Source organism: Salvelinus fontinalis, chromosome 6 (assembly GCF_029448725.1).
Source record: "Salvelinus fontinalis isolate EN_2023a chromosome 6, ASM2944872v1, whole genome shotgun sequence".
NCBI classification, from domain to species: Eukaryota; Metazoa; Chordata; class Actinopteri; order Salmoniformes; family Salmonidae; genus Salvelinus; species Salvelinus fontinalis.
In genome coordinates, this window is record NC_074670.1 from 28915308 (window position 1) to 28930388 (window position 15081).

The 15081-nt window shown below is 44.0% G+C and overlaps 1 pseudogene; it reads right to left on the reverse strand.

Annotated features, from left to right (window-relative positions):
* Positions 1 to 11674, reverse strand: LOC129857575 (uncharacterized; annotated as a pseudogene).
* Between the last annotated feature and the right edge of the window lie 3407 nt (positions 11675 to 15081).

Here is a 15081-nt window from a genome sequence, read left to right on the forward strand (position 1 = left end):
CATTTTTTATTAATTTGTAAAAATGTCAAAAAACATAATTCCACTTTGACATTATCGGGTATTGTGTGTTGGCTAGTGACATAAAATCTCAACATAATCCATTTAGGCTGTAAAACAACAAAATGTGAAAAAAGTCAAGGCACTGTAAATGTCCATATACTGAACAGAGGTGAGATAATATTGCTTCAAGCTTTTGCTGATAACTCCTGAGATGTGGAGGTCTCCAGAAGGCTGCATGATTTGTATCTGAAAGGAGAACACACTCTTAAACCACACAGACACATACAGGTACACACACACAAACGTATACACCCATGCATGACGTGCTGCATGTCGCACCCAAAACCACACACACACCCTTCACTGTCAGTGCATTATGTGACATTATGTTACCGACGTGCAGCGCCAGGTTGACAGTGTCATAGTGATGTTCAGAGTTGATGGGGGTGAAAGGACCTGTGAAGGGCAGATGGGAAATTGTGACAGAAACGCACACACACACACACACCACACCATACCCAGGGCTATTTAATTCTTACCGATCCAATTCCTCATAGACATCATCCTCCACTCTGGGCTTCAGGTCCTGAGAAGAAGAGGAGAAGAAGAGGAGAGAGAGAGAGAAGTGGAGGGAGGGAGGGAGGGCATAGTACAGCAAGAGATAGGAGGGGAGGAGAAGAAGAGAAAGACATAGAGGCATTGTAGAATGAGAGAGAAGAGAGAGGGGGAGAAGGGGATGAAGGGTTGGAAGGTAGAGAGAGACAAGAGGGAGGGAGAGGAGAGCACATTTAAAGGCATCCTCCTGGGTGTGATGCGATTGATTTGTTAATATCACTTATGTAAGGCTGACAGTTAAGAACTGACAGGTTTTTCTAAACCACAGGACTGATGGGGAGGGGGAGGGGGGGGGGGGGGTCATATCTGCTGACAGAAGAGGGAGAAATACACACACACACTGAGGACAGACTAGCAAGGGAGGCCACTACAAGCTAACCTCCCCACACACACACAGACTCAGGGGAACGCGTCTGTGTCTGTGATGCTGAGAACAGAACACAATAACTCACCATGTACACTGAACCCTGGGGAGAAGTCTATAGGGAGAGAGGAGAGAAAACAGTGTTCAATAACCGCACAGACAGACAGACAGAGAGAGAGAGAGAGACAGAGAGAGAGAGAAAGGAATAGAGAAAGGGGTAGAGAAACATAGAGAAAGGCAGAGGCAGGGAGTTAGATGAGGGGTAAAGAAGAAGAAGCGTGAAAACAAAGGAAAACGAAGATAGAAGAAGAGAGACAGAAACAGAGGGCCAGAGACAGGAAATTGGGAGACAGAAGGAGGAGAGAGAGAGAGGGAGAAGAGAACAGAGATTCATCAGAGTATTGAGATACAGAGAAGGCATGAATCCATCACCTGTCTGACATCCTCAGGACTCTCATAGATATTCTCCACTTCCCCGGAGTAGTGGGAGAGAGACTGTTCAATACCTGTGGAGAAACAGACACACGCACACGCACACGCACACACACACACACACACACACACACACACACACACACACACACACACACACACACACACACACACACACACACACACACAGTGAGAGGCAGACTTCCAGATTCATTGCATCGACCTCATAATATGTCATGCCCCAGATCACTCACTGGAGTTGATAAGTCCAGAGATGGAGAGAACACAAGAAGGTAGGGATGTCGAAAAAGAAAACGCCGGAAGACTCACCGCGGCGAGAAATGTCTTTCTGTCTCCATAGCAACACACCAGCAACCGCGGCAACCAGGGGCACCAGGAGTAATAAAGCAGAGAGGAGGGAGGGAAGCATCGAGGCATTGTTGCTCTCTGGGTGAGGAGGAGAGATCGAAGTAGTGCTCTCTGTGTTGTCTGAGAGAAGAGGAGAGAAAGAAAATAAGTTAATGAGGGTTGTATGAACACTTGAACACAATTGAACACTTGTACATTAATGATTAGTGAACCGTATGGTCTCATTCCCAGCAGGGGGCAGGCCTGATCCCTGGTTTAGCTCCAGAGAGGTCCTATCGAAATAGCGAGAGACAAGATGGGAGGGTGAGTCAATGTGAGTATGTTAAAATTCCTCCAAGATCACTGAAGCTAATTGCTATATGTCTAACTCCTTATCATGGCAAGACACTCAGTTTAAATCCTGTGTCACACTGCATACAGTACTCTGGATGAAACAGAACGATGAAAGAGAAGGTTGGGAGGGGAGACACGGAATTATTACATGACATAACCATGTGATTAGCTCATGGTATTCAAATTAGCCATTTGTAGACTGACAAAGCGCCACACGCGATATGATTACAGTAGTCTGGTGTGTTTGCATGGTGAGGTGAGGTGACATCATTCATGCAAACAGCCACAGGGAGACATGGGAGCTGTTTGGGAGGTGTCAGTTACCACAGTGACAACTACCTGCTCACAAGCATCCAGAATATAAGAGAGACTTTGATGTCACCAGTGTATATCTTCATTTATATATATATCTCTTAATTTGTATATCAGCGATGTGACCATTACTAACATGTTACTGTTACTTATATATTGCTAATTTATGATGATTCTATTGTGAGGTTGCATGTCTTTCTGGATAAAAAAAACTAAATTTGATAGCACGCATGTTTCATTTGTACTACATCATCAAGTTACAAATTCCAAAAAACGTCCATAAGTTTGTTTCGTAGAAGTTTCCTCTACAGGCCTTCACCTTGCCCTGCTGTCATGACTTATACATGGTGCTCCAAATGAATCAATCATGACTTGCTGTGTAATTGATTGGTGGGGGTGGTGTTGGTGTGTGTGTGTTTGTGTGTGTGTGTGTGTGTGTTGGGGTCCCTAATGGAATAGTGTGGTGGCAGGGAGTTGACCCCCAGGCCAGGTTGACCTGCTCTGTTCTCAATGCCAGCTTCTTTAACACTGCATGAATTATGGTAATTGGGTGCAGCGAGGTGAGGCATAAATTCCATCACTCCTCAATGGCCTGGGTGCACCTTGCCTCCCTTCCTTCCTCTCTGCTCTCCTCTAATTTCCTTTCCCTACACACTTCCCCACATGACAGACTACTACAGTTTACTATAAAATACTATTGTCCTTACTATAGAATGCTGTAGTAAAATGTAATACACTGAAGAATACTATACTCCACACTGTAGTATCCCTCGATCGTGTACTTCTTACTATAGAATTTTGTAGTATACTGTAGAATACTATACTCCACACTGTAGTATCCATTGATCATGTGTAGTACTTACAATATAAATTTGCAGTATACTATATAATACTATACTACACACTGTTGTATCCCTTGAATGTGTATTTCTTACATTATAATATTGTAGTATACTGTAGAATACTATACTACACGCTGTAGTGCTTTCTATAGAATTTTGTAGTATACTGTAGAATACTATGCTACACACGGTAGTATCCCTCGACCGTGTCTTCTTACTATAGAATATTGTAGTATACTGTACTCCACACTGTAGTATCTTTTGACCATGTGTAGTACCTACTATAGAAATGTGTAGTATACTATAGAATACTATACTACACACTGTAGTATCCCTCGATCGTGTATTTCTTACATTATAATATTGTAGTATACTGTAGAATACTATACTACACGTTGTAGTGCTTACTATAGAATTTTGTGGTATACTATAGAATATTATATGACACACTGTAGTATCCACTCAATCATGTAGTGCTTAGTATAACATTCTGAAGTAAACTGTAGTATACTGTCAAATAATATACTACACACTGTAGTATCACTCGATCAGGTGTAGTACTTACTATATAATACCGTGTAGAATCCTACAATTTTATCCACAAAAACACTACCGTTCTTTTTACTATGGTAATACTACAGTATTCGAAACCTACATGCCAAGTATAGACTATATATTGTGTTCCCTAAAGGTTATAGAAAAGAGCAGAAGCGTTGAATTATCCATTCATATTACAATCAAAGATAATAAACAAAAACACTTAGTAAATACTACAGTAATGTCTGCAAAAACACTACAGTAATTACTTTAGTATATACTATAGTTTTTGAAATATAGTAATACTACAGTATTTATACTATAGTAAACTGTAAATACTACAGTCATGTCTTAAAAAACCCTACAGTGAATACTACAATAAAGGCTGCAAAAACACTACAGTGAATACTACAGTATATACATATAGTAATACAACAGTATTTATACCATAGTATACTATATATTTTTTTAATGTGGGTCTATCATCCATCTTTCCCTCTTTGCTCCCCTCTGTTCCTCTATTCTTTCTTCCCATCTCGCTCTCTCCCTTCCCTACCTCCCTCCTCCTCTCTTCTCTCCCACATCCCAATAAGAGAGTAAATGGGACAACAAACCACAATACAACGTTCAATCAGCCCTCACAAACAAGAGCTCATTCTAAATGGATATGCAACAGTTCCCTTTGCATATCCATAACTCTTGTTAAAGCATTGCTTTGTTGTGTGTCATCATCATGGCTCCTCTGTATCAGTGATGTATGGGGGTATTGATAGTGAGCTCATCTCCATAAGGAGATTCATTCAACTATCAGATCATTCTGTGGCTGTGTGTGCTTCCTCAGATACAATGAATGTGAATACATTCCAGAGAGCTGTCCTGGTGTCCTCCCTCACCATTTACACTTATCATCTGAAGAAGTGTGGGGGTGTGAAGCGAGGTAGAGAGAGAAAGACACAGACAGACAGACAAACAAATACTATTTGAACCCAGGCGGGTCTGGTGGTGATGACAGTGACCCATTACCTCCGTTGGGAAAGAAGCCATATTTCTTATCCTTGTCAAAGTTGTATGTGGTGGAGAGAGAGAGAGAGAGAGAGAGCGAGAGAGCGAGAGAGCGAGAGAGTGAGAGAGAGAGAGAGAGAGAGAGAGAGAGAGAGAGAGAGAGAGAGAGAGGAATGGTTTGAAAAATACCGATCAGTGTGTTGGGGGTTGTATTCTCTTTTTGAGATCTGTTGTAAACCAAAACACTCTAAGTCAGACAGAGGCCTTATTCCCTATATAGTGCACTAATTTAGACTAGGAACAGTAGTGTGCCATTTAGGACACAGACGTATAGTGTAGCAGACAGAAATACATGGTTAGTGGCCATGGTTCTAGTCTATTTCTGCTCTAGCTAACTTCTCCTCATCTTGCCAAGGCAACAGTGTAGCACTGCTGAATGCAGAAACAGTCTGTCACTCAGCCAGGCAGGGACACTGGCAGGCAGGCAGGCAGGCAGGCAGGCAGGCAAGGTCAGTGCTCTGTGAAGCATTTTATAGTGGTTGTAGAGCAACTTCAGGTCAACCTGTCTGGCTGTGATAAGCAACAGAACAATGGGTTAAGGATGTAGAATAGGATAGAATGGAGTAGAATAGAATAGGTGAAGCAGACAATTAGACTCCCATTCAAAGCAATGCTCTGTGGTGTGTGGCTGGATCAGACATGGGACCATATTGGGTGTCATGTGGACGTTTTCTTCAGTCAATACTTAGCACATCCTCACGCAGAATTCAGTGTCTTTCTTTGTCTTCTATATGTGTACAATTCTTGATATTCTCACTACCATATCGTGGAACATTTAAAGTTTATGTGGAATTTAGAATTGGAATTTAGAATTCATCCTGCCTATTCAATTTCTGGGCTGATTGGTTAGCTCACAACAGGGCCCTGGAGATAACGAGATGAGGATGGAGTGGGCACATATCCAGCACTGAAGGACTTGAGCGAAAGGAGAGAGGGATAAACACAGGCAGGTGTGTTTACATAGCTAACGGATTAGCAGCTGAGCTAGCCTGCTGTTCACTTCTCTCTATTGGGAAGGGATGTCTTGTGTGTTTAGGATTTAGAGCAGTGGTTCCCAACCAGGGGTACTAGGACCCCTGGGGGTACTTGGTCTATCAACAGGGGGTACTTGAGAAGACTTTTAAGACCATAGGCTTACTGGTAAAATGCACATGAGGGGGTACTTCAGGGGTACTCCGGGCAGAGCAGAATTCAGTTGGTGGTACAGTAACCGAAAAAGGTTGGGAACCACTGATCTAGAGCAGTGTTTCCCACCTCCGGTCCTCTAGTACCCCCAACAGTACACCTTTTTATTTGTAGCCGCAGACAATCACACCTGATTCAACCTGGCAACTAATCATAAGGCCCTCAAAGAGTTGAATCAGGTATGTTTGTCCGTGTGTTGGGGGCCACTGATAGAGGAGGTTCATGTTCAGTAAACATGAACTTGGATGAGTGCCTATTTGTTCATAATGATTACAGTGGTGTTGGCTATAATGGTGTTAAAGAGCAGAGTATATTTAAAGCTCTCAAATGGCAACACACAAACAGATGAGTTACATAACTTCCTGGTTTTACAACTTCTCTGTTTGAATGGTTCCATCTGAGTGGTTTAAATATATTTCCCCCTTCTGTTAATAACTGATGAGTATCACTGATGGGAACTGACCAGGGGCGGACTGGGTCCAGAAATCGGTCCTGACATTTCTAACACATTGGCCCGGACCGCCCCTGGAACTGACTGGGTAGGTGTGAGGAAGAAAGGATAAGATGATAGCAAGAAGGAAAGGAAGCATTGTAAAGGGACCTATTTGGACAAACATGTAGGCCTATATATCTACTGTTAGTCCTGCTAGGTACAGTTAGTTGACACTGACCTGAGAAAAGTTGAGCATTTTTAGCATTACTGATTATGGTTAGCATTAGGAGAGGGTAAGCTGATCTTAGATCTATATCTAAAGACCCAAGTTGGACCGTTTGGTTCTCTCCACCTTTCGGGGGCAGTTTGACGGTGTAAACAGCCTTGACCGCCTGTCCGTTCCGCAGTAGCATGGTGCAGGTGTAGTTCCCAGCCGTGTCCTGGGTGGAGGACAGGGGGACCACGGTGCTGAGGTGACCCGGGCCAGAGGAGCTCCACTTCAGCGTGCGACTCTGGTTCTGGTGGCTCCACACCACCCGCTTCACCTGGTGGATGGAGGATGATGGATTGGGTTTATACAGCGTGTTCTTTATCCACCAGGGCCGTGTTCATTAGGGGACTACGCAATAGAAAACTTACAACAGAAAAAATTAAATGTGTGTTTCTAATTGGAAAAGTCCAGGTTGTCCTTCCCTGTTTCAGTCAGTTTTCCATTTTGTGCCTAATGAACTCAGCCCAGGTGCTCAAGGAGCCATTTTGTGCCTGAAAGCTCACCACACATCAGCTAACTATGACAGTGAAGAGATGAGGGATGAATGTTGCCAGTCAGGGGATGGTTACCTACCTGGGAGCGCTCTGTATACTGACATGTCAGGACCAGGGCTGATGGAGAATGTCTGGCTTTCACTGGGATGGAGGGATAGTGAGAAAGGGGGAAGGAGAGGGGAGAGAGTGGAAGGCAAGGGAGTATGAAAGAGAAAGACAATGTGAGGTAGGGATAAGGAGAGAGTGAAGGAAGTACCAATAAGGGGTAGTCGGGGGACAAAAAGAGAAGGGGGGCAAGGAGAGATAGAAGGTGTTGGGGGGGGGGGGGGGGGGGGGGGGCGAATGCGAATCAGAGATGGGCCAAAATAATATATATTCATTACACAGAACTGCTTCTAATGTGTCGCCTGACGGTGACTGATGCCCCATGTCTCATCGAACCCCAATGAGGATCAATCTGGGTTTAATCAAGCCCTACAGACACACACGCGTCTCTGTCCGTGATTACAGTGTTTAATGTGTGCCTCCCACAGCCCTGGTGGGAGAGCGGCTGGTATAATCATACACAATTACACCCATAATGAGGCAGGTTAAAAATATATGGGTCCGTGGGGCTGTATGTGTGTGTGTATAATTGTGTGTGACAGATGTGTGGAGCAGGGTGATAGTGACAGATTGCTTGGTCATGTCTGGGCAGCTGTAATGGCTGCCAGAGGGACAGTGATTATTAAGGCCTTCCAAGCCCGCAGAAATGGACAGACGAGTGTGTGAGTATGTGTGTGTGTTTCTGCATGTGTGGGAGTTGGACAGTATTTTTAGTCTTTGTTTTTATTCATACCGATATCTCTATATCAGACATAAATACATAACTCTTCTCTCTTCACTCCTCCCTCTCTCCTCCCTCTTCCCCTCTGTACCTTGGAGGATGCTAAGCAGGGTCCTCTGGCTGAACACGTTGTCATTGAGGAAGACCTCACACATGTAGAGGCCTCCATCATTCAACCCCGGGCTCAGCAGGAAGGAGAAAAAACCCTCTTTTGGGGAAGACAATGGCCCATCCAGGCTCAGCTGGGCATGAGTCTAGATCAATCAAATTCATTCAATCACATTCAATCAATCACATTCATTTATAAAGGCTCTTTTTACATCAGCAGTTGTCATTAAGGTACTTTTACAGTAACCAGGCCTGAACCCTGTGGAGCAGGCAGAAACAGAAGCACAGTAGCTAGGAAAACCCCATTGAAGGAAGAAACCTGTAGAGGAACTCAGTTCATACGCACGCAAGCATGAACACATACACACACATCCTCTTCTGGGTGTACCTTGCTTTGCTCTGTGCGGTCCCTCCAGCGGTCGTACCCGTAGACCAGGGTTGTGGTGTTGATGTTTCTGCTGTCTGGTGGCTTCCAATAGAGCAGGACATAGTCACCCTGCTTCGGAGGGCAGGCGAGGGTGAGAGGGGTCTGGGTGAGACTGGCCATAAAGATCTGACTACCTAGGGAGGGGGAGAGGAGAGGGAGGGGAGGGAGAGAGAGAAAGGGGGGAATGGGGGAGAGGAAGAGAATGAGAGGTATGTAAGTGAGAGAGAGAACATGAGACATAGGAAGAAAGCGAGAGAGTGGTGGGGGAACAGTGAGAGAAATATGTAGGGAAGATGGTGGGGTTGAGAGATATAGAGAGGAGGATGAGTGACAGAAGTGGCAGTGGAGAGAGGAACAGAACAGACAGAGGAAAAGAAAGAGAGATAGAGAGAGGTGCACAGCAGCAACAGGGATTATGTCGTTATGTTTCTGAGAGATAGCTGGTCCCTCAGTAAGGTCAGTTTGTATTGTGTTGCTTGATCCAAAGGTTGCTGACTCTGTGTTTTAGCTAGACTAGAGTCTACTGTACACGGTGACGTCACTCACTATGGCTTATATTGGTGAACGAGGCCACATTCATACCTAGAAAGAGAGAGAGAGAGAGAGGGAGAGGGAGAGAGAGGAAGAATGACAGAGAGGGAACAAGGGAGTGAGAGTAATAAAGGGACAGAAACAAAATATTTGGGTTAGTGTGGGAGCAGTGGATATAGTGGGAGCACATATAAACACTAGTCAATTATATAACAATGCCAATACAATGCCGATCCAATTATGGCACTACACCCTTTCCTCCCTCTCTCCACCCCCCCGTCATATCTCACCATCCACGCGGAGGTCCACAGTGAAGGGGAACATAGGGGTGCTGCTGTTACCCCTTGGGTACACCTGGCAGATGTATACCCCCCGGTCAGTGGGGCGTATCTGGGGCAGCTTGGCAACCCCCCCCCCCTGACCTCCTTGCCAATCGTAGGGGCGTCCCGCCAGGGGACAGCCAGGTTACCTCAGAAACGGTGAAGGCGGGGGACACTTCTGCCATCAGACGCAGTGTGCTGTACTGAGGGAGAGTGGCTGAAGGAAAGATAGAGACTGGGACCGATGTAGGGGGTAGGAAATAGGAGAAACAATAGAAGAGATAAAAAACATGTGGGATATTGCTACTACAGTCTGACCTGATTGTGTCAAATAAAGTGGGCATGGGGAATTATTTATACATAATATTTGTATCAATACCATCACAACTGTATATTACATGTATATGGACATACGGTAACGGTAGCCTGTAACGGTAGTTTTGTGTGTAGGACCACAGTTCTATACCTGTGAGGACGGCTAATAGTATGATCTTCTCTCTCAGTTTCTTCTGTTGCTGTATAATCAGACAGGAGTAGCGACCCATGTCCTCCATTTTGGGGACGAACAGCAGAGAAAAGTCCCCAGTTTCCTGAAAGTTTGAGTCAACCAATCGCATGGAAGCCTTTGAGGCTGCGCCCGAGAACTGCTGCCTCTCATTGGCCGAGAGGACCAGTTTCCAGTGGTTTTCAGACTTCATCTTCCAATTAATGCTCACAGAACCCGTGAGAGGCCAATCAACACAGGGTAAGGTAACTTCCCTGCCAACCATTGTCACAACGACATCACTCCAGTCAGGGTCTGATGATGCCAAAAAACACACAAAAAAACAAGTGAGTGAAATAGTGATAGGTCTAACCTTCCAATGGGCTTACAGGGAAACTTCTGCCATGGCTGCTCACACCTATCCAGCTCTATGTGTTCTGTAAAAACTAAAAGGTGCTAGTAGAAGGGGTTGCAGTTGGATCAGGCTCTGGCCTCACTACTGATAGAATCGACCTGAGGAGATAAGAGGTGACTAGTGCTGGAGCCACAATCAACACTCAGACTTAACCCAGAGACGCTCAGCTCTGCTTCTAGAGGACTCTCAAATGGCACCCTATTTCTTAGAGCCCTGGTCCAAAGTAGTGCACTATATAGGTAATAGAGAGCCAGTTGGAACGCAACCCAGGTTTTTATCCTTCCTTTTTAATCAGTAACTGATTTAGATCAGGAAGAACCAGTGTGTTGTGGACTCTTTAAGCTCAATCAATGGCATTAATGGACCAATTAAACACCAAGGAGAGTTGAGCCAGCCAGACTGGACAGATTAGAGATGTGTATCCCTGGTTTGACCTTCAAACGACAGGAATATTTGTAAACCTCTACTGAAACACTACCTTATTCATGAAATATCAAATGTATTTATAGAGCCCTTCTTACATCAGCTGATATCTCAAAGTGCTGTACAGAAACCCAGCCTAAAAGCCCAAACAGAAAGCAATGCAGGTGTAGACGCACAGTGGCTAGGAAAAACTTCCTAGAAAGGCCAGAACTTAGGAAGAAACCTAGAGAGGAACCAGGCTATGAGGCTATAAAAAAAGGCTATAAAAGACTACTTTGATTATTTTGAATGTTATGTTTTCCATATACTTTCTTATAAAAGATCCACTGAACACCGACAGAAGAATCTCACATTCGTTTTCAGCTTCAAAACGAGTGAGTAACCCAGTCACAACAGTTGTATGGGAGAATACTTGCAAGTGAAGGCAATTTGTTCGATGTCATCTATCAATGGTTCAAATTTCACCATACCTTTAGTGGTCATGTCAGATTGAGTGATGAGCACCACCGAAGAAGAAATAAGAACAAAGAGGAGACAGCTAAACTCCATGGTCCAAGAGGAGGCAGCCGAGCAGGTATAAAGTCAACTCACACACAGACCCAAACATACTCTCCACTAGCACCCACCACCACTACAAACAACAGCACCCTTCTCATCTCCAGTTTACTAGCAACATTTCTGTATTCTATAATTGTCATTAACAGGGAATGTGGTTGGCATCCTATACCCTATTTAATGCACTACTTTTGACCAGGGCCAATAGGACTGGTCAAAAGTAGTGCACTATATAGGGGATATGGTGCAATTTGGGGCCAAACTGTGTCTTTGGTTTGAACAGGATACGACTCGTCCAAAACCTTGATAGTGTTCCGGAAGAGAGTGTCACTGTGTCCACTGACTGGTAGTCTGTTGGTGACTGATAAACACTTATAGGACTGGCACAGGGGAAAAAGGCGAGCACAGAAACACAAACACAAACAGGCAACACGCTCACACACACGCACACGCACACGCACACGCACACACACACACACACACACACACACACACACACACACACACACACACACACACACACACACACACACACACACACACACCAGGCTACATGATGATGTAAACTCATGCTGCAGCTCAGTCACTGTACTGTGTATGTTCTTGAACAGAGAGGGAAGAACTTCACTTGGGTTAAAATCCATACGATGACCTCAAACCTGGGGTTGGCGAACGACAAAAGGAACAAACACGGACAGTATATGTCACAGTGCGAAAGGGAAAAATACCAATAAAGGGGGAGAGACCGAGAGGAAGAGATGGACAGAATGAAAGTGAGTGAGAAAGACAGAGAGAGGTAACGAGGAAGTTAGAGAGATAAAGAGTTTGGGTTATAGTGGGAGCAGTGAAACCCCTGGGCTAAATGTCTTTACATCCCATAAATGTGTTTAATTAAGCTAACGGTGCTATCAGCTCCTCTGAGCTCCATTACTCCATTACCAGATACACTCCTAATTACCACTGAGCTGACGGGGAGAGAGGGGAGAGGAGGGGAGAGAGAGGGGAGAGAGAGAAAGAGAGAGACATGGGAGAGAGGGAAGAGGGGAAGGGTGTGGGAGAAAGAGAAAGACGGGACAATGGAGAGAAAGAGGGGGTAGATAAATGAGGAAAAGAGAGAGATGTATGGCAGTGTGAGAAATTGGAAAATACAGGAAAAAAGAGAAAGTAGCATCAGAAAGAGAAGTGGTGACTGGGTGAGTGAGAGAAACCAGAGATACAGATAGATAGATAGATACATAGATAGATAGATATCTATCCATCTGCTGTCAGGGCGTGAGGGCGTGAGTTGGGGTGGGTAGTCTATGTTCTTTTTTCTATGTTGTTATATTTCTGTGTTTGGCCTGGTATGGTTCTCAATCAGAGGCAGCTGTCGATCGTTGTCTCTGATTGAGAATCATACTTAGGTAGCCTGTTTTCCCCATTTTGGTTGTGGGTGTTTATTTTCTGTGTAGTGTCTGTTCACCTTGCAGAACTGTTTCGTTTTCTCCTCGTTGTTATTTTGTGTAGTGTTCAGTTTTCAATTAAATTATGACGAACACTTACCACGCTGCACTTTGGTCCTCTTCTCCTTCACCAGACGAGAATCGTTACACTCAGTAAGTAATGGTGTTCCAAAAAAGGTCCAGTCGCCAGGACCACAAATACAAATTCCATCTAGACACCATTGCCCTAGAGCACACAAAAAACGATACATACCTTGGCCTAAACATCAGCGCCACAGGTAACTTCCACAAAGCTGTGAACGATCTGAGAGACAAGGCAAGAAGGGCATTCTATGCCATCAAAAGGAACATAAAATTCAACATACCAATTAGGATCTGGCTAAAAATACTTGAATCAGTCATAGAACCCATTGCCCTTTATGGTTGTGAGGTCTGGGGTCCGCTCTCCAACCAAGATTTCACAAAATGGGACAAATACCAAATTGAGACTCTGCATGCAGAATTCTGCAAAAATATCCTCTGTGTACAACGTAGAACACCAAATAATGCACGCAGAGCAGAATTAGGCCGATACCTACTAATGATCAAAATCCAGAAAAGAGCCGTTAAATTCTACAACCACCTAAAAGGAAGCGATTCCCAAACCTTCCATAACAAAGCCATCACCTACAAAGAGATGAACCTGGAGAAGAGTCCCCTAAGCAAGCTGGTCCTGGGGCTCTGTTCACAAACACAAACACACACCAAAGAGCCCCAGGACAGCAGCACAATTAGACTCAAGCAAATCATGAGAAAACAAAAAGATAATTACTTGACACATTGGAAAGAATTAACAAAAAAACAGAGCAAACTAGAATGCTATTTGGCCCTAAACAGAGAGTAAACAGTGGGAGAATACCTAACCACTGTGACTGACACAAACTTAAGGAAAGCTTTGACTATGTACAGACTCAGTGAGCATAGCCTTGCTATTGAGAAAGGCCGCCGTAGGCAGACATGGCTCTCAAGATAAGACAGGCTATGTGCACACTGCCCACAAAATGAGGTGGAAACTGAGCTGCACTTCCTAACCTCCTGCCCAATGTATGACCATATTAGAGACACATATTTCCCTCAGATTACACAGATCCACAAAGAATTCAAAAACAACCCCAATTTTGATAAAATCTACTGGGTGAAATTCCACAGCGTGCCATCACAGCAGCAAGATTTGTGACCTGTTGCCACATGAAAAAGGCAACCAGTGAAGAACAAACCCCATTGTAAATACAACCCATATTTATGCTTATTTATTTTCCCTTGTGTACTTTAACCATTTGTACATTGTTACAACACTGTATATATACTAAACATGACATTTGTAATGTCTTTATTGTTTTGAGACTTCTGTGAGTTTAATGTTTACTGTTAATTTTTATTGTTTATTTCACTTTTGTATATTATCTACCTCACTTGCTTTGGCAATGTTAACACATGTTTCCCATGCCAATAAAGCCCCTTGAATTGAATTGAATAGATAGATAGATAGATTTTGAAATGTCTTTATAATTTTGGAACTTCTGTGAGTGTAATGTTACTGTTCATTTTTATTTTTTATTATCTACTTCACTTGCTTTGACAATGTTAACATATGTTTCCCATGCCAATAAAGCCCTTGAATTGAATTGAGAGAGAGAGAGAGCATGGTAGTACTGATCCCCCCCTCATGGATAAATAATCACTCTAAGCCCTGGCTCAGTTTAATGAGTGCTGTCAATGAGCTAATACCCGACAACTATGAACTCCACTATCCTAGTCACAGACCCACAGGCAACCCCAGGACAGGGTGACGGGAGTGGAGAGGAAAAAGAAGAGAGAGGAGTGAAAGACAAGGCCGGGACAAAGAAAGTGAGGGACACTACGAGGAGAGGGAAGAGTGACCAAATCCAGATGTAACATTGGCCAGAGGAGTGAGGGATGAGGGGAGGGGAAAAATTAGTTCCCTACATGGCTAGGAGAAGGGCTCAGAGTATTGAACGTGAAAAGAGATTGGGAGAATTTAGAGGTGACAATTGTGGACTGACAGAGGAGAGGAGAGGAAATGAGCAATGAGAGGTTAGGGGCAAAGAGTGAAATATGGGATGAGAAGGACAATGACAATAAGGACAATAACAATGAATCAATGTCCTCTGCACGCCTGTAAAACACATGGACGTACAGATTAGCCTTAAAGCTGCAGGATAATATGGCTTTCCTATGTTACTTTGGTGGACAATAAGAAAATGTTGTTTTTTGATTAGTGGGTGCAGGGGTGACTAACCC